At 44.2% G+C, this 19950-nt stretch overlaps 1 protein-coding gene across 1 annotated transcript in view; it reads right to left on the minus strand.

The window, feature by feature from the left end:
- The window catches only part of LOC146871866 (synaptonemal complex protein 1-like), a 2219271-nt gene that overhangs the window by 1538201 nt on the left and 661120 nt on the right, over positions 1 to 19950 (minus strand). The window lies entirely within an intron of this gene.

A 19950-nucleotide genomic window follows, 5' to 3' on the forward strand; every position in this document is an offset into this window, starting at 1 on the left:
GTGAAGCACTAAAAAAAGGTTCTCACAATAAAGATGAATGGTCCTTCAGGATTAGATCAGACATCGCGAAATCTACTCAAGATAGACAATGGGAACTCGGGCAGTACATGCAGGAACTAAAAAGTTTAGGAGCCTCAGTACAAATGAAATTCCCGGCCAGTCTCAGAATAATGTGGCGAAATAAAATGCACAACATAAGAGATCCCGCAGAAGTTGCACTTTTCCTTGAGCAAATGAAAGATCAAGTAAGGAGTTAATCAGGGTTGTCTACTGGAGTCTAAATCATTAGGAGAGTAGGACTGTTGACTTAGCTCTTGGTGATTTAGTTCAGAGTTTGTGTGTCTGAATAGTTAACTAAAAATATAAAAGCGAAACTTACACAATCCACACAATTAAAAAAAATATATATATATATATATAAGAAGAGTCCACATAATCTAAAATGGGAAAAAAGGGAAAAAAAAAAAAAAGGGAAAAACGAGCAGTCATGGAGCTCAGAAGGGGCTATTAATATACCCCAAAGAAATAAAGAGGGAGGCTTCCCCAGGGTGGGTTTTTTATCTTTCAAAAAATATAAAAGTAAAAAAAAATGTACAAGGGTGGGGAGCAAATTATGGAAAAAATATCCTCAGAATGCGGAAAAAACAATAGAAAAAGCAATGGGAGTTATTAAGACCTATCAAGGCCAGCTAAGAGAAGACAGGGTTAACCAGCTTACAAGATTAGGAGAGAGAATAAGAAATGTCTGGAAGAAATATTAATATTTTATCTTGGAATGTAAATGGGTTAAGGATACCAAGCAGAAGGCGTCGAATTTTGGAGTTCTTAAGGATGACTGACTGTGAGATTATAATATTACAAGAGACACATCTATTAAAGAAGGAATGGGAGGAAATAATAAAAAAAACGAGATGGGTAGATTGCTATGTTTGCACAGATCAGGAGTGTGTTGTAAAAGGGGTGGCTATACTCTTTAAAAAGTCAGTAAAAGCTAGAATAGAGAGATTTGAAGTAGATAAAAAAGGTAGATGGGCAATTGCTATGGTCAGAATTAACAACTCCCCATACACGATAGCCGGGTATTATGGGCCGAATCTAGATGACCCTACTTCGTTACAAAATTTATATACTCTTTTATTATCGTCTGTATCTCCAGTGGTCTTAGGAGGAGACTTCAATTTAATTTCGGACCCCAAAATAGATCGCCTACCCCCAATGAAATATACTAATCTCCCAAAAATGAGGGAATGGTTGGGAATCTATAGAAAAGACCTGGGGTTGGTGGATATTTGGAGGGAGAAAGGAGACAAAAATTACCCTTTCACTTTCAAAAACAAAAGACTGGATCTTCAGGCCAGAATTGACTTCTTTTTGGTGGAAAAAACGATAGTGTGCAAAATTATTAAGGCCGAGCATTTACCAGCTTTACTTTCAGACCATTCTGCCGTCCTACTCAAAACTCATTTGGGGAGGGGACAAACTACCATGAGATGGACGGTAGATCGGACCATTTTTAATGATGCGCATATCGTTGAGACTCTAAAAAAAGAGTCAATGGTTTTTTTTGAGAATAATAAAGAAGGAGTATCTCCTCAAACCACATGGGATGCATACAAGGCGGTTATTAGGGGGAAAATACTCAGTCTGGCCACTTATAAAACAAAATTATCAAAACAAGATATCAGAAGATTGGAAACCAATATTAAAGATTTAGAGTTATTAATAGAAGCCGAGGTAAACCTGGAAAAGAAAAAGAAGTTGGAAGCAGACAAAGCGGCACACGAGGAAAGTCTAACAGGAATCTTAGAAATCAAGGTTAGAGAGAGATGGGAAGTAAGTAAGCTCGCTCACTATGAATATGGGGAGGGCTGTAGTAAGCTGTTAGCTTGGCAAACGAAGACCGACATCAGTAGAAATAAAATACTCAATATTTTACCACAAGACGGTGCAGTCCCTTGTTCAGAAGAAGGGGTAATAATGAAAGAATTTGTAGGATTCTTCTCTTCCTTATACACTGAAGACACCGCTCCAACGAAAGAGGCCTTAGAAGAATACCTACTTAATTTGGAACTCTCTGAGTTAACAAACCCGGAAAAAGAAGATCTGAACGCCCCAATTACTAAAGAGGAGGTTGAAGAAGTAATGAAAGGCCTGAAGAGAGGTAAAGCAGCAGGCCCAGACGCTCTCCCCAATGAATTATATAGCAGAGTTAGTGAGATTATAGTACCCCCACTTACAAATGTATTAAATACAATTTATCTTGAGAAAGGGAGACTCCCTGATTCTTGGAATGATGCTACGATAAGTATCCTGTTAAAACCTGGTAAAAATCCAGTTAAATGTGAATCTTACCGCCCCATAAGCTTACTAAATTGTGATTACAAGATCTATACACAAATTTTAGCTTAGAGGCTTGGTAATATAGCAGGAAATTTGATAAAAGAAGATCAGAAAGGCTTTATAAGGGGTAGGCACTTACAAGATCTTACGCAGGAGCTTATCGGGACAATAGACATAGCAATAACTGAAAAAATTCCTCTGACAATAATAACACTGGATGCGGCCAAGGCATTCGATAGAGTAAACTGGGCCTTCTTGAACGCAACTTTAACAAAATATAATTTGGGAGAAAATTTTCAGGGTGCTATTAAAGAAATGTATCGAGAACCAAAAGCTAAGGTCCTAATTAACGGGAAGATAACAGAAAATATTCACATATGTAGAGGGACCCGCCAGGGATGCCCCTTGTCTCCCCTCCTTTTTAATTTATATATTGAGCCCTTGGCAAACAGGCTCAGAGATCACACGGAAATAATACCCTTTATATTCCAGACCTGGAAAAAAAAAATAGCCTTATATGCAGATGATGTGATGATTTTTACGAGTAACTATGCAGGTTCTGTCCAAGCTATTGAGGACACCTTAAGAAATTTTGGAAGGGTTTCAGGTTACCAAACTAACCAACTAAAAACGGAAATAATGAGTTGGAATTCCCAGGTAGATAATATTTACACCAGGGAGAAAATCAGGTACTTGGGGATAGACCTGATTAAGAATCTAGACAAAATACCTGAAATAAATATGGACAGAGTAACAGCCAACGTGAAAAAACTACTGAAAGCATGGGGATGTCTTCCTTTAACTTTTTTAGGTAGATCCAACATAATCAAGATGTCTATTCTTCCAAAATACACATTCTTATTTAGCGCAATACCATTGGAATTCAAGAGGGAAACATTAAAAAAAATACAAGGAGAAATAGCGAGTTTTATTTGGATGGCTAAAAGTACACGTATAGCCTGGAGCAAACTACGAAGAAGAAAAGCAGAAGGTGGAATTGCCAGCCCAGACTTAGTGGAATATTACAGAGCCTTCCAATTCAAACATATCAGGGTCCTACTAAACAACTATGATTTGTATCCAGAACACCTTAAAGTAATGACTAGAAACACTGGCCACTTTCTATTCAAATTTGGTCACCCAAAATACTTCAAAAAGGTGAAACTGAAGACTCTGAGAGCAGCAGCTAAATTATGGTATCAAATCAGGTGCACTCTAAATATTCCATATTACAGTGAGTTCGCGCCCATATGGGACTCCCCAGGAACACCAGAATGCCTTAAAGACAGCTTGGCAATACCTCTTAAATCCTTAGGATTTCGAGTCTGGGGCAAGTTATTGGTTGGTAATAGCATAATAGACTGGGGAACTTTGCTCACGAATCCGAGAGTAGCCCTTTCAAAATTCAAATACTATCAACTTACCAGCTGGGCAAAAACACTGAAGGAGAAATTTACCGGAAATAGGACTGTGGAAACAATCATGATAAAGAATCCCCCGAAGAAAAAAGAAATAGCAACATGGTACTGGGCATTCGTAAAAGCAGGAGAGGAGGATTTTCTGATTCCTGACGTGATCTGGGGGAAAGATCTGCCGGCGCTGGATCTCCAAAACTTGTGGCAAGTATCAATGAGCATATGCTGGTCCATTGTGAAGTCTGCTACCTTAAAGAGAAATCATCTCTTTACTTCTCACAGAGCATACTGGACCCCGAAGAGTCTTTCTAGTTTTGGAGGATCCGTTACGAAATTATGCCCCAAATGTGCTCTACCAAGAGCAGATGATGTGCACATGTTTTGGTTATGTCCTCACATCGAAGGATTCTGGCAGGAAGTGAGTAAAACCATAGATTTGGTATTAAGAAGACCAGTCAAAGTAAGTATAGATCTTGTTATTTTTGGGGTCAGTAGACATGATATGGAAATAACGTTAACTAAGAAGGAAGAGAATCTTTTGTTTATTATGATTTTGCTTGCACGAAGGGAACTCTGCTTAAAATGGATAAGACCAGTCCTCCTACACACTTGGAATAGGTGGCCTCAATTAACAGAATAAATAAATGGGATAGGAGAGGGAAACGCAGTAAAAGGTATGAGTATTGGGAAATATGGGAAGATTCCCAATTCGCAAACTAATCCTATAGTTTCTACGTCATAATTAAGTATGGACCCACCTAATTCCAATGATTATGCAATGGCAATAAAACCACAAGCATAATGCTTGTGTGAGTGACTAGAATGGTCAGCTCCCCCAGTGCGTAATTGAAGTGGTACGGACGAAAGGGGACCCTACTCTGCAGAATCCACAGAATGAACCTCCCCGAAATTCAGAGAACTGGGCCGGTCCAGAAAATAGAGAATTGGGTCCCTGATAACTCCAGATACACTACATTGCAGTATGAGGAATTAAAAAAAACAACAAAAAAAACCAGTTAGCTTCACATGCCATACAGAGTTTAGCCTAAGACTGCTCTTGTCCATGCTACCACTAGGATAGCTGGTCTATAAGGTTGACTTTACAACCAATCACCATAAGGGTTGTTTGGACTGATACTGGGTGTACACTAGAACTAGTGACATCATATATCAGGCCAACTTCTCACACCGCTGGCTGCGTTTATACGCTTGCGAGTGGACATGAGTATTCCCCTGGGAGATAGCATACACACAATCTCTTTGTATGCAGAAGGCATTCTGCGATATATGAGAGATCTTCACTCCATTCCCCCCTCTTTAGATTTAGCACTTTCATTATTTGCCACAGAATCAGGGCTACATGTCAATGCAGCGAAGTCGTTTTTTTACCTTTCTCCTCGGACAGCCTCGACCCGGGGCACTCCCTGAGTGGTGTCCTAGTGCCATGGTATGCTGACACCTTCCGTTAATTAGGTGTCTGAATATACTGGAACAAAACTGATCTATTTGAGGGCAATATTACCAGAGCCTCCTCTGCTATTCAGTCGCAGATAGCCTTCTGGGAAACTCTTCCATTGTCTGTCTCTTGCAGAGTGGCCCTCACGAAAATGGTGGTCCTGCCTCGCCTTCTTTAATACTTCACTACTCTACCCCTCTATATCTCTCCTTCCTTCTTCTGCAAATTTGAAAAGGTAATTAGAGACTATATCTGGGGGGGCGTCTAGAAATAGGGTTTCCATTAAGAAGCTTTATCTACCAATGGGGCAGGGCGGACTCGCAGTGCCTAACCTCGAGCACTATTACCTAGCCACTCAGTTACAATGGATACCCAGATGGCTAGCTTCCCATCACTTGTCAGACACAGCCATGCTACAATCTCCCACACCACACCACACCACACTCTACTTCACATGTTCAACCCATGTTCAACCCATGTGCGAAACCCAGGAATATAGATTCCTTGCTACTCTCCATAGCATACAAATGCTACAGCAGAAGCCTATTTATCACTAACGGCACCACGCCATACGCCACTGCTATCCCCCTATTAGGGATACCAAGGGGACGTACACCTACAACGGTAGTGGAACTACGCAATTGTGACACAGCGGGCATCCACAACACCTCTTTCGCGATGGTACACTTATCCCATACACAGAGCTAATTTTGGAGGTGGGTCTCCACCCTGGATACTTCTTACTACATCGTGCGATCATAGCCACACTCTCATACAGGTAGAGCAACCTGACTGCAGAACCTACTACACACTATGTGATTCAATTCTTACATATAATGGGGGAAGGGGGTCACCTGATCCATTGGTTTGCATCGCCCCGCCGTCAACATAAGGTGATCTCACTGGCCCTCTAAAAACAGCATTGGGAGGATGATCTGGGGCAAGCCCTCTCGGACAAGTAATGGACGGCCGCGTTGGAGTGTCCCTCGTAATCAACGCTTTTGTCAGATTCAGTTTTTTATCCTACTTCGGGCATACCTCACCCCAGCCCAAATTAATAAGTACTTTCACCGCATGGACTCAGCCTGCCTTAGGTGTCGTTTACTCGATGATGATCTACTACACATGCTATTGCACTGCCCCGCCCTGAGGGAGTACTGGGCTGGTATAGCGACCACCTTGGCTCGTTACACTGAACGTGACATCCATTTTCACTGGGAGGTATATATTTTGCACATCTTCAAGAGGGGCAAGAACAACAGGGTCACCTCCTGATTCCTAGACCTGGGCTTAGTTACAGAGAAGCGCCTAATAACTAAGCGGTGGTAAACGCTGGTGGCCCTCCATGCTATGGCCTGTTGCCGTTCTTTACTTAACTGGGCCAGGGGGGAGAGCATGGCCCTGCAGAGGGAGGACCTGCTGGAGCTTCTCAAATTTTCCTTAGCCAGCAGTTGGGGGGCTATTGTGGCTGACCTGCTGAGACTACATAAACCTCTGGGGACTCTCAAGGGAGGATGGGAGACTAGGCAGTTCCTAAGTCACAATTAGGGATCGCCTCCGTGGTATTACATGTATGGCAGAATTCCACTATACCTGGTCAGCCAATTAACTTACAGAAACTCAACACCTTGTACAAACAGATAGGCCACTGATGTAGTACACTTCAGCAACAGGTCAAGGGCCGGTACCTCTCCCCTCTATTGACTTACTTTGTCCTCATTTTGTTGAACCCTACTCCCACTGTACAAATTAGCGACATAACACATGGGGATCAAAAATGATTATCCCCAGCACACGTAAACAATTTTTTAAGTTAATATCATAGCATTTTGTGAGCAATGTTTGGAAAGAGTTAGATGCAGATTGATGTCTTTTTTTCCTTTTTTTTCTTTTATTGTCAAGTTCTTGTGACAGCCTGACAGCCAACACGTGTTTCGTCACTACTGGGCAATCTCCCGCGACTTTATCAAGGCTGTATAAAATAAACAAAACAAACAATGTACCACCTTACATATTAATAGGTGTACATAAAGCTTAAACCATAGTAATGTTAGGAAGTGCTCAAAAGCAAACACAAGCAAATGGCGGAAATGACTTGATAGGCCAAAAATAACAAGGTAAAATTTGGGTTAAGTGACCCAAAAGACTATTCAAGCGATGGAAGAGAGAATCCCAAAATTAATAAGGTGGGTCCGTGATTTCACCGTGACACGATCGCATAGTAGCACTATATATATGTGAAAGGGTTTTAGATAGTACAGCTGAAGATGATGTCAAGTTTAGACAGCGTAGACCCTTAAGCCCAAAATTCAGTGATAAGGGTGCAGAAAGAAATTTGTCAATATAAATACCTCTGTCTTGCTTGACAGCGATCTAGAAAAATGAACAATGAAATTATACAAATGAAGGTCGTACGTGGTAAGGTTGTGTGCGAGTTTGTGATGCCAAAATTATGAACATCAAAGACCTACTTGTATTGTGGTGCTAATTCCAACCCACAATAAGGGGTTCTGTTCCCCGCGAAGTCACACTATTGTGAGAAGAAAAGACCAGGTATCCAAATAAGTCCCTGGAAAAAGAATTCTGTGTATCCTGTAATTAATGTTGAATATGCGTATCAAACATGTGTCACCGGACGCATTGCACATCAAAGCAAACACCCAAAACTCCAATTGTGTGGGTCACTCAATCCAAGTGTGTGCGGCAACATTTGCAAAGTATACTGTCCTATTCTGATCCCATGATGGATAGCATAAAGGGGGTGTTTTACACAGCTAAACATTGTCAGTGGGTCGTGTATAGATTCAATAGCAAACTAAACATTTATGTCGAGAGCCACATTACTCCTTATATAGATACCAAGCTGTTGTAAGCTTGTTCCTTGTCACAGTACTACAGTTATATAACCATAGAGTATATGATGTATATCAAAGTTGTTTTAAAATGGCACTATAGTTGTGAATAGGTCACATGCTATGCGCAGTCATGCAACGAGACGTTTAGACCACAAGCACGATCGCGTCGTGTGTTAAATTGAATCTACCCTCTAACGTTCTTATGCCACGAGAGTTAAAGCCCTCACATCTAAACCAGTGCTCCAAATTTTACTAAACGCACAAGGCTTATATACTCCACTGGCCAAATGCTGTCATGAAGATTAAAAGTACTGATCCTAAATTGCTGTTGAATAAGTCTCGTACAACTAACTAAGTCCCTCAAGCTCTTACCGTTATGTTGTAAGTGTAGTTCCTGACGTCGCTCCTCGCGTCTTCCTGGAGTATAGGTGCGCTGTGAAAATGCACGCCATAGCTGTAACTATATAGGCTCCCTGACATGAAGTATTGAAATGGAAAACGGACATGGGAATCACCTGCGCTGCACATACCACATGGCCATACCTAGTTACAATTGCTAAAGTCATGTTCCCCTTTAATATATGCTCCTCGTTTTCTCTTGTATGTCACTCTATACACTCACTGGTCCTATAATAACTATACCAAATGGTCTCTAATGTGGTTATTGTGTATGCTAATACCATGCTAATGTTGTTGTTCAAAAAGAAATGTCAATAAAAAGGTTTTTTTTAAAAGAAGGGTTCGACCATCTTTTTTTTAGTGGAAATAGGAACTCTGGATCAGGCTTATGGCCACTCTTCCAAGGAAGTGGTCATATAGGCGGTGTAGTCACCCAGTGGCTACTACCTTACACTCCCGTTAATGTCCCTAAATTCAGTATTTAGGTGGTCTCATGAGACCAGGAATTCAGATTCATCAACTGGGAACAGAAGAAGGACCAGAAGAAGCCAAAAAGCGCAGAAACTGTGGACCAGCTCCGGATTTGGAACAAAACCCTGTCTGCCAGCTGCTGTCCCAACAATTGCAAAGACTTGACTCGTCCCGCAGCTGTGCATCCTCCTAAAGCCTTGGAGGCTTGCCAGGCCAACCAGCCACCATCTCCCTTGAAGTGGAGGAGCCACTTCCAGCAACATACAGGCATCAACCGCATCTGCCCGGTACAGCGTTCTGTGGACCCCCGGGGCCACCGATGGAGCAGCGCCCAGAAGAAGGACTTTGTGGCTCCCAGATTATATCCCCAGCTCCCCAGCAAGTACTGAACCGTTAGACCCTCCAGGAGCCCCACAGCACCAATACCAGGGTTGGTGGAGCCCTTGCAGAAACCAAGGCTTGTTTTGTGTGAACTGGTGACTCTTTGGAATGTGGCACCCTAAGCACCTTAAGTGCAGAAGAGTAACCCTGAGAATTATTTGTAAGTGCACCTATGCAGTGAATGTTTCTCCCATAGGATAACATTATAGCATTCGAGGATCACGCCTCAATCTGACAGCTGTGATTTTTTACTGTTTTTCCTGCTAAAATCTATAACGTCTAAACTACCAACCTGCTTCCGATGTTCTTAGGGCCTAAAATGATATAAAAATCTGTGTTATTTTTCTAAACTGCTCTCGAGTTTCTTCTTGAGTGTGTGTCTCATTTATTGACTCTGTGTGTACAACAAATGCTTAACTCTACCCTCTGATAAGTCTAAACTGATCGCCCACACTACCACAAAAAAAGCATTTAATATTATTACTTTAATCCCTATAAACCAATAAGGGTCACCTGGACTTTCTACATAGGGTACCTCTTTTTGGTGCACTACATAAAAATCCAGCTAACTACATTGGTGGATCAGCGGTGGGAGACAGGACTTTGCATTTGCTTGGTTAATAGGTGATTTCACAAAGAAACCCACAATTGACTTTAGTCAAAAATATTTTTGCACATGTTTCAGATTTTCGTTTTTTTCCCAAATGTTCTAATCTGAACTGTTAGGGCCTTGCATTAAGTCCCCCAGTAATTTTGTATTCAACATTTTAAAGGCCTGATTCACGAAGGTAAACTGAGACGAAAGTCTAACTTTACGACTTTGGGTTTTCACAAAGGGCATCAGTTTTGGTCTCAGTTGGACTACAACTTAAATTTAACTGGGGAGAGAGTGTGGCCTAATGGCTAGGATGCTTGCCCTCTGAGCTGGAAAACCGGGTTTGAGTCTTATCAGGGATGTTCAACATTCGGAGATTCTGGGCAAATCACTTAATCTCACCGTGCCTAACAAAAATGAATGTGTCCGTCTGTAACGTATCTGGCGCTCATGTAAAGCGCTCTGATACCTTCTGGTCTAGTTTGCCCTATATAAAACTCCACACACAAAAAAAAAAAAAAAACTGAGACCAAAGTCTCACTTTACCACTAATAAATGCCCTCTGTGAATAGCGAAAGTCGTAAAGTTAGACTTTCGTCTCAGTTTACCTTTGTGAATCGGGCCCTACAAGTGTACTAGTTAGTTAAGCCTTAAAAGTCTGTTTGGTATTTTCTTCCATTTTCTAAAAAGGTCCCAACATTACTAGAAATGATTTCCACAGGGGAGATGGTTCAGGAACTCGACCTGACCCCTCATCTGTACCTTAAGACACAGCAGTTAAAACTCCTCTGTAAAAACCATAACATTCAAACTGGCTCACATCCTACCAAGGTCAAGCTCCAGGAGCTGTTGGCAGAGCATGATTTAGCCAATATAAAAGAAGACACTAACAATCACGAAGGGCAGGAACTGGGAAGTGATCATGATGATGATCCTCCTGAGTTAACCATAGAGAGTGATGTAGTGTCTACATACATCTACCTAAAAACTGTACCTGGAGTGCCTACCTCTACTGAGAGTAGCTCAGGCAACTCAGGGTCTAGAAAAGGGCTAGAGGATGAAGATGTTGCTCTTGAGAGACTAGCCAGAAAATCAGCCCTGGAAGCCAAAATCCTCGCTATAGAAAGAGAATGTGCTGAGATGGGCCTAGCACCCATCAATGGTGGCATCAAAGTAAATAGAGAGAAAGAGGGGACTTTTGATCCCAAAATCCCCAAAGAGATTGTACCCAAATATGTTGAGTGTGATGACATTACCAAATGGTTTACTGTCTTTGAGAGGGCATGTAAAATGAGGAGGTTACACTAGAGATACTGGGGTTCTCTACTTTTGGAGTTGTTCTCTGGAAAGTGCAGGGATAGACTCATGACAATGGATGAGGCAGATGCAGAGTCTTATGACTTCATGAAGGATACCCTGATTGAGGTGTTTGGACTCACACTGAGGAGTACAGGATTAAGTCCAGGGAGACTCACAAAACCTTGAGTCAATCCTGGGTAGATTTTGTTGACCTTACAGTCAAAACACTAGGTGGCTGGTTGAAAGGAAGTAAGATACAAGACTATGAAGGGCTTTGCAATTTGCTAATGAAAAGCATCCTTTAAGTAATTGTGCCTCAAAAAAACTACAGCAGTACCCAGTGGATCTAGCGTTAGTTTCTCCCCAAGAGATGACGAAAAAGAAGGACCCTTGGGTTAAAACAAGGGTGTACAGGAAGGCCCAAGGAAAGGGTGGCCAAAAGAAAGGGGTTACTAACCCCCCCCCCCCCATGGAAATATGTGGGACTTTAAAAAAGTGTCTTTTAAAGGTCCCTGAAAACTTGTTCAGGAGGGTTCGCCCTGAGATTCTAACCAATCAAAGGGTGGGTACCAGGGTAAAAACTGGGATCCCAAAAAGGGTTGGTGTTTCAACTGTAAGCAAAATGGATACCAACTGGGGACTCTTCCTGCCCCAAAAAGGCCCCCACTAGTGCAGCACCCTCAGAGGTTGTGAGTCTCCAGATGGAATCCTTGGTGTGCCCTGACCAGGTCAGAGTGCAAACTGAAGCTGCTTTAGTCTCTGACGGAAGGATGGAAATATCTTCTCTGGCTGTGTGGCCCAGTAACCTGGAGAATTATAGACAAAAGACTTGTGCAAATGTCACCATCGTGACTTAAAATTTGATATCCCCAGAGCAGTACATAACTGGACAAACTTATCCAGTTTTCAATGCTGATAACATTCTTAACCTCTTCAGTGCCCATGACGAGATAGTCTCGTCATGGAGCACGGTTGCGCTGTGCCCATGACAAGACTATCTCGTCATGAACCCCACCCACTAGTGCAACGCCCGGCACAGGAGGGGGAAAGGGCGTGGCACTGAAGGGGTTAAGGGTCATCCCATGGCAACCTTAGAGTGGTGAGGGGTTGCTGGCGAAAAGGAGGTGGTCGCATCCTCTGCAATTCCAGTAGAATGTCTGCTAGGGAATGATCTGGAGTTCTCAGAATGGGAAGAAGTAGAGATGTGAACCCATGCAGCCATGATGGAAATACCAGAATGGATGTGTGTGACAACAATAGCACAGTGCGAAGCCCAGGGTGAAAAAGACAAAATTGAGCCTGGATATTCCAAGAGAAAAGGCAAGAAGTCCGGGAAACCAACTTCTACTGACGCAAAAGCTCAGGACTCCTCTCGTCAGGGAGAAGACCTGTCAGCCTTTGAGGGAACTGAGTCCCAGGAACTTGTGGGTTACAAGGCAGACCTCCTAGGTCCAAGGGGACCCTATAGGGAAGATATTTGCCAGGGACAGTGGACCTGTCCCCCTCTAGAGAGCCTGAGACAGCAAGCTGCTGCCCAGAAAAAGGGAGACATCAGTGGCTCCCACAGGACATACAGGGAGGAGACTCCTGTACACTGAGGCCAGAGACCCCGAACCTGGTGCCCCCAGAAGAGTGGTAGTGCCTCCGCAGTATAGAGAGCTCCTACTCTCTCTAGCAATGACATCCCCCTGGTAGGGCATCTTGAACAGACAAAAACGTGAAGGTTAGTCACCCACGTCAACTGGTCAGGTATGTCCTTGAGAGTAAAGGAGTTTTGCCGCTCCTGTGTTACCTATAAAGCCAATGGCAAAACAGGTAGCAAGCCAAAGGCCCCCTAAATTCCACTGCCAGTGTTTGGGTCCCCTTTGAGAGGGTAGGATTGATATTGTTGGTCCCTTTGACCCCCAGACAGCATCAGGAAACAAATTCATACTGGTGGTAGTGTGCTCCTGCAATTGCCAGGGTCCTCATAAGTATCTTTACAAGAGTGGGCTTTAATAAGGTGGAGGTGTCAAACAGAGGTAGTCGCTTCATGCTTGGTTTCCTAAAAGCCATGTTGGCTAAGTGTGGGGTGAAGTATAAGTTTACCACGTCATATCACCCACAAACCAAGGATCTGGTTCAGAGATTCAACAAGACCGTGAAAGGTATGATCATGGGACTCCTTCAAAAACGTAGGAGATGGGATGTCTTACCGTCATGCCTCATTTTTGCTTACAATGAGGTGCCAAAGAAAAGAGTGGGCTTTAGTCCCTTTGAGCTTCTGTTTGTCCATCCTGTGAGAAGTCCACTAAGTCTAGTAAGGGATGACTGGTAGAAGCCTCTCAAACAACCCAAACTAGACATAATAGACTATGTGCTTGGCTTTCATTCCAGGATGGAGTACATGGAAAAAGCCAATAAAGACATTGAGGCAAGCCAAGAACTTTAGAAACAATGATTTGACCAAAAGGCTACACTGGTGGAGTTTCAACCAGGGCAGAAAGTATGGGGGTTGGAGCCTCTGGCACCTAGGACCCTTCGGGACAAATGAAGTGGTCCCTACTTTATCTTAGAAAGAAAGGGGAGGTCACCTACTTGGTGGACTTTGGCACTTCCAGGAACCCTCACAGTGGGGAAACAACCTTTACAACGCAACCATTCCATCGCACTACATTTACAACGCAGTCATTACATCGCAACATCCTTTACAACGCATGTCACTACAAAGCATCCATTACACTGCATGTCACTACAACGCATGACACTACATCGCATGTCACTACAACGCAGGCATTACATCGCATTTCATTACAACGCATACCATTGCAACGCATAGTACCCCTACAATATCCAACACTTACCCTACTGTTGCACCCCCTGGAGTTAGAATAATAATTTTTACCCCTACACTATCCAACATTTACCCTACTGTTACACCCCCTGGAGTTAGAATATACATTTTTACCCCTACACTATCCAACACTTACCATACTGTTGCACCCGCTGGAGTTAGCATAGTTATTTTTACCTCTGCACTATCCAACACTTACCTTAAATGCAATGTAATGGTATGCGTTGTAATGGTATGTGTTGTAAAGGTATAATGCGATATAATGGAATGCGTTGTAAGTGTAGTTTTAAAAAATTTGTTGTGGTATGCGATGTAAATGTATGCATTGTAAAGGATGTTGCGATGTAAAAACTGCGTTGTAAAGGCATGCGTTGTAAATGTATGCGTTGTAACGTCATACATTCCTCACAGTGTCATCCATGTGAACTGCCTTAAATTCCTTCACAACAGGGCTGATGTGGCCATGCTCACGGTCACTGATGAGGATCAGGAAGAAGAGAGTGAACTTCTCCCTGACTTCCTCTCAGACAACTCTAACAATTTATCTGTTAAGGTAGCAGTCTTGTCAGACACCCTCACTGCACAACAGCAAACTGACCGCAGGCAAGTCCTAAGGCAGTATGCTTAGCTCTTTTCTCTGACCCCTGGTTAGACAACCTGGAGAACATTTCATGTGGGCAATTGGGAAAGCCTACCTGTCAACAACAAAGTTTACAGTCTGACCAAATCAAAGAAAGCATCGGATCTGAAGTCAGCAAGATGATGGAATGAGGGGTGGCTGAACCCTCTGAGAGTCCCGGGCCAGCCTAGTGGTCTTAGTCCCCAAACGTCATTTCAAGGGAGGAAAACCAGAGCAGAGGTTTTGTGCAGACTAGAGAGGCCTCAATGATGTCACTAAAACAGATGCACACTCCATTCCAAGAGCAGATGAGCTCATAGAGAGGTTAGAGGCAGCCACGTTTCTCAGTACTTTTGATTTGACATCAGGATACTGGCAGATTGGGCTGACCCCAGGAACAAAACAGAAGTCATAATTCTCAACACCAATTGGGCATTACCAGTTTACTGTGATGCCCTTTGGTTTAAAGAATGCCCCTGCTGCATTTCAAAGGTTGGTGAACAAAGTCCTGGCTGGGCTGGAATCTTTTAGTGCAGCATATCTTGATGATATTGCTATCTATAACTCCACTTGGTAGGATCAGCTGACCCACCTTGGAAAGGTCCTTGAGGCTCTGCAACATGTATGACTCACTATTAATGTAAGAAAGTGCCAGATAGGGCAGGGTTCTGTTGTATACATGGGCTACCTTGTAGATGGAGTCCAAGTTCAAACTTTGCAGCCCAAGATCCAGCTTATTCTGGATAGGTTAGCTCCAACTAGCCAGACTCAAGTCAAGGCATTCCTTGGCTTGACTGGGTACTACAGGAGGTTTGTGAAAGGGTATGGCACCATTGTGGGACCCCTCACAGAGGTGACCTCTGAGAAGCGACCAAAGAAGGTAAACTGGGCAGTGAGCTGTCAAAAGGCTTCTGACACTATGAGGAAGCAATGTGCTCAACACCCATTCTAAAAGCTCTAGATTATACAAAGCAGTTCATTGTGTGGACAGATGCCTCTGAGCATGGGATAGGGGCAGTTCTATCCCAGACCAAACATGATGTCAGGACCAGCCAGTTGCTTTTCACAGGAGGTTACTCCCCAGAGAACAGAGTTGGAGTGCCATTGAGAGGGAAGCCTTTGCTGTGGTTTGGTCACTGAAGAAGCAAAGACCCTACCTATTTGGGGCTCCCTTCCTTCTTCAAACTGATCACAGGCTCTCAGCTGGCTAATACAAATGAAAGGGTGCAGGGAAGAAGGATCCGCTTTTCATAATTACTCCTACATTTTGTTGGTGTTATTCTGTTTTCTGACTAGTCTGACTGGGATCATGCCAATCAGGACCCCCCTCACTGTGCTTCCTCCCTAAATTTCTTATGGTAAGTACTAGTACTGAGGTACCCAGGGCATAGGTACACCAGGGTCTCCCATGGGCTGCAGCATGTATTAAGCCACCTGTGAGAGACCACTCAGACTGTGACTACAGGCCTGCCACTACAGCATGTGTAAGCTGGTACTAGCACCACTTACAACAGATGTGTTTCCTTATATCGGAGAACATTGCACTTAAGACCTATAAGTCACCCCTAAGGCTGGCCTTTCAATCATGAAGGCAGGGTGCTAGGTTATAAGTGTGAGGGTGCTCTGCATGAGCAGGACACCCCCTACAAACCCCGGAGTCGATTGTCCAGGCTTTGTAAGTGCGGTCAGCCATTTAATACATATAGTGGACATCAAGCCAATTACGAGATGTCAAACTATATAGTGGCTGCACCGAAACCGGTTATGTTTGGTATCAAACATGTTGGAATCCAACCCCAACACAGATTCCATTGTTGGATGTAGGATCCCATGTACTGGAGGGCTCCCGGTACCAGCTTTCCAGGGTCTAACAGCAAGTTAGTGCTGCTGCCGACCACAGACACGATTCTGCCCTCCTGCTGCTAAGCTGAGCTTGAGCAGGGGAAAATAGAACAAAAGGTTTCCTGTGTAACCACCTCCCAGACAGGACTTAGGGGCTGATTACGATGGCGGGCGGATCGCCACCGCCGGCCTGATTTACCTACCACCAGATTACAATGGCGGTGGGTAACGTGGCGGACGGAAAGTCCGGCAGCTGTTTTTCCGCCGGTCGGCAATCATTACGATTGCCGGTGGGCGGAGCTGGTGCACATATATGGTGGCGGTGCCTGGCTGGCACCGCCATCCATATTATGATGCTAGGGTTTAAAGGCCTTTCCATGGTGGCGATGCCACCATGGAAAGGCTGGCGGGGATTTGCTTTGGGGGCCCGGTGCGGGCCCCCAGGGTGCTGCACTAGGGGGGGGTACCATTGTCATACACAAAGTGGCAGGCACCGCGCGGTCCCTGCGTCATTGTGTATGGCAATGCACAACATGGCATTTTACCATTGCGGCAGGTGCTGCAGCCAGCAGCACCCGCTGCAATGTTAAAATGCCTGATGCGAACACCGTGGTGGCGGTCGCATCATAATTAGCGTGGCAGGCAGTACCGTTACCGCTAGGGTGGTGGGTGGACTTGAGTCCGCCCACCATACTAATCACCCCCTAAGTGTATTGGGAGCCCTCCTTACATACTTCAGTTTGAGCCAGTTTAGGGAGTTGTTGGCTCCCACTGTGGTGCGAAACTGGACAAAGGACATGGGAGTATCCTCCCCTCTGTCCAGACCCTCCTCTGGGAGGGATCCTTGAATCGTCCCAACCCTATCCCTAGGGTACTTCAAGCTTACCTGTGGGTGGCTCTTCAGAATCTTTGTGGGACAAGATTCAAACCTGAAACCAATTCAACTTATACCGTCTGGGCACTTTGGACTGAGACTGCATCAAGGTAGACTTCTGCTGCTTCTGGTCTCGTCCACCTGCCAGTCTTCTGCGTTGTCTGTGACTGCGCTTCATCCAGGTTCTTCTCCAGCCCTGTGAGCATCAAAGACACAAGAAGGAATCTCCCTTGGAGTGAAGAAGTCACCCCCTTGCATCTGCTGGCCCTGCAACCCAGCTGACCGGTCTGCTGCTCCTCAAGTCCTACGGACTCCGAAAGGCACAGGAACACAGATGGTGGTTCTGCAAATACCTTGAGGCCTGCACTGTCTTCTCAGCAAGTTTGAAGCCAGTATTCCTCATAGGAACTGCTGGAACAGCACCCCTGTACACCACGTTGACTTGCTGTTGCCAAGGCTTGTTGACTCTGTCCTCTACAGATCTTGGGGCTACAAGAAGCTTCAGCCTCCAGCATCTCTTCCTACCAAGTTCTTCATCCTCACTGCATTCTCTGCACCGTGTCTTCTGATGACTCCTGTGTCTTCAGCCTGTGGGCCCTCCTGAGGGTCTTCTACTGCTTCAGTGGAATCCCCTGCTTGCTCAGGGCCTGCTCTCCCAATGATGCTCCTTCTTCGTCTTCCGAGCCATTTGCGGCTATTAAGGCTTGTTGGTGCTCCCGCCGGACACCGACGCCTAGTCACCGACATCGGATGTGGAACAGCTCAGGCACTGTTCCTGGACTTCCTCAGCGTCGCATGGTCATCACTGCTGCAGCGACAAAGTTACCGTTGACTCTTCTAAACCTCCCGACATCGGTTGGCATTGTGTCTTCGTGCATCCTAGTCACTTCCGAGGGCCATAGACCCTGTCCCCTCTGCTTTCAGGTTCTTCACTTCCAGAATATGCCCTTGGATTCCACCTGACTCTTTCCTGAACTTCTCCAGTGGCACTTTCTTGTAAGTCTTCCATTGTCGTCTATGGAGGTTTCCAACGTCTCTTCTGCCCTAAGCACCTGGCTTCCCTGGTGTATAAAACCTGGTTTCTGGGGCATCCAAAGATAGGGTGGCTCTCCAACCTTCCGTCCTCCATGGGAATTCTTGGGTGTTCTCTGGGAAGGGCCCTTCTTCTCCAAAACTGCAACCGTCACTTCTCCTTTGATTTCCATTGGGCACGCAGCTGTGCATCCAGTCTGCACACAGCCTCCATTGAGTTCCTTGATACTTAACTTGGGTGGTTCCTTGTGTCCCGGCTCCTCTTGGTCTTCTGGTCCAAGTCCTACTCTCTTTGCCGTTCGCATTCCACTTTTTTTAGTATATGGTTTAGTCTCCCCCAGGAGACCACTGTATTTTGTGCTACTTACCTGATTGCATTTGGTTCACTGATAGAATATCGATTCCCAAAATATCCTCGTGCACAAATATCGATGCAAAAATATTAATGTCAAAAATATCGACATCCTATATTTGAAATTGTAAGTTCAAAAATATCGATTTTTTTATTTAAATAAAAATTAATGTTAAGTATATTAAATAATAAATTTGACTTAAAAAATGTATATCGATTTAATATACATTTTAACAAATGTAATAAAATGTATTTAATTAAAAAATATTTAAACATACATATATAAAATGTAATGTGTGTGTGTGTATATATATATATATATATTACCTACGCCAGTTAGGACCTATTATTCATAGGAAATTCGTAACATTCTTTTCCCAATAACTTTGGCGCCGGATGACAAATCTTCACGAAATTTTCAAAACTGGTGGGGTTCTCCGGTCAGCTCCTATCCTGAAAGTTTGGGAGTGATTCGTCAAGCGGGGGCCGAGAAAAAAGGGGGGTCCCAAAACGTGCTTTCTCCATGGTATTTCCCAAATTTTGCAAAAAGGTAGCCCTTGGCTCAGAAAGAGACCTTTTTTTTAAAAAAATGGTGTAAATCCATTCAGTAGTTTCTGAGAAAATAAAAAAATAGTGGTCAAAAAATCAATTTCCCATAGGAAAGTTTAGACACAGTTATAGCAAAAACTGCTGAATGGAAAAACACCAAATTTGGCAAAAGATACTGCTTGGCTCAGAAAGCGTCCTTTTAAAAAATGGTATAAATCCGTTCAGTAGTTTTTGAGAAATTAAGAAATAAACATAGTGATATCTATGGCCGCGGTGGATCCGCGCACCCTCCCGATCACGAGCTACATTGTAATTGGCTGTCAACACTCCAAACCAGGAAGTCTTGGCAGCCATCTTGTGCCTCGGTAGAACCGAGGCACAAGAAAACAGAAAAAGAAACGCGAAAAACAAGAAAAGGGGGCAGGGTAGAAACACCCTGACCCCCTAGGCCTGCTCAGGGAGTCCCACAAGGACCCCCAGGGCCCAAAAAAGCAGCCCCGGGGACCGCCCAAAAAATAAAATAAACCTGTGTGGGGGGTTTGAGCCCCGCCCACACGCCCCGGGGACCGCCACCACCCCGGGGCACTAATTATTCAAATTAGGGGGTCCGTTACAGACCCCCGAGCCCCGGGAACAAC

The sequence above is a fragment of the Triturus cristatus genome, chromosome 1_1 (assembly GCF_964204655.1).
Source record: "Triturus cristatus chromosome 1_1, aTriCri1.1, whole genome shotgun sequence".
NCBI lineage: Eukaryota > Metazoa > Chordata > Amphibia > Caudata > Salamandridae > Triturus > Triturus cristatus.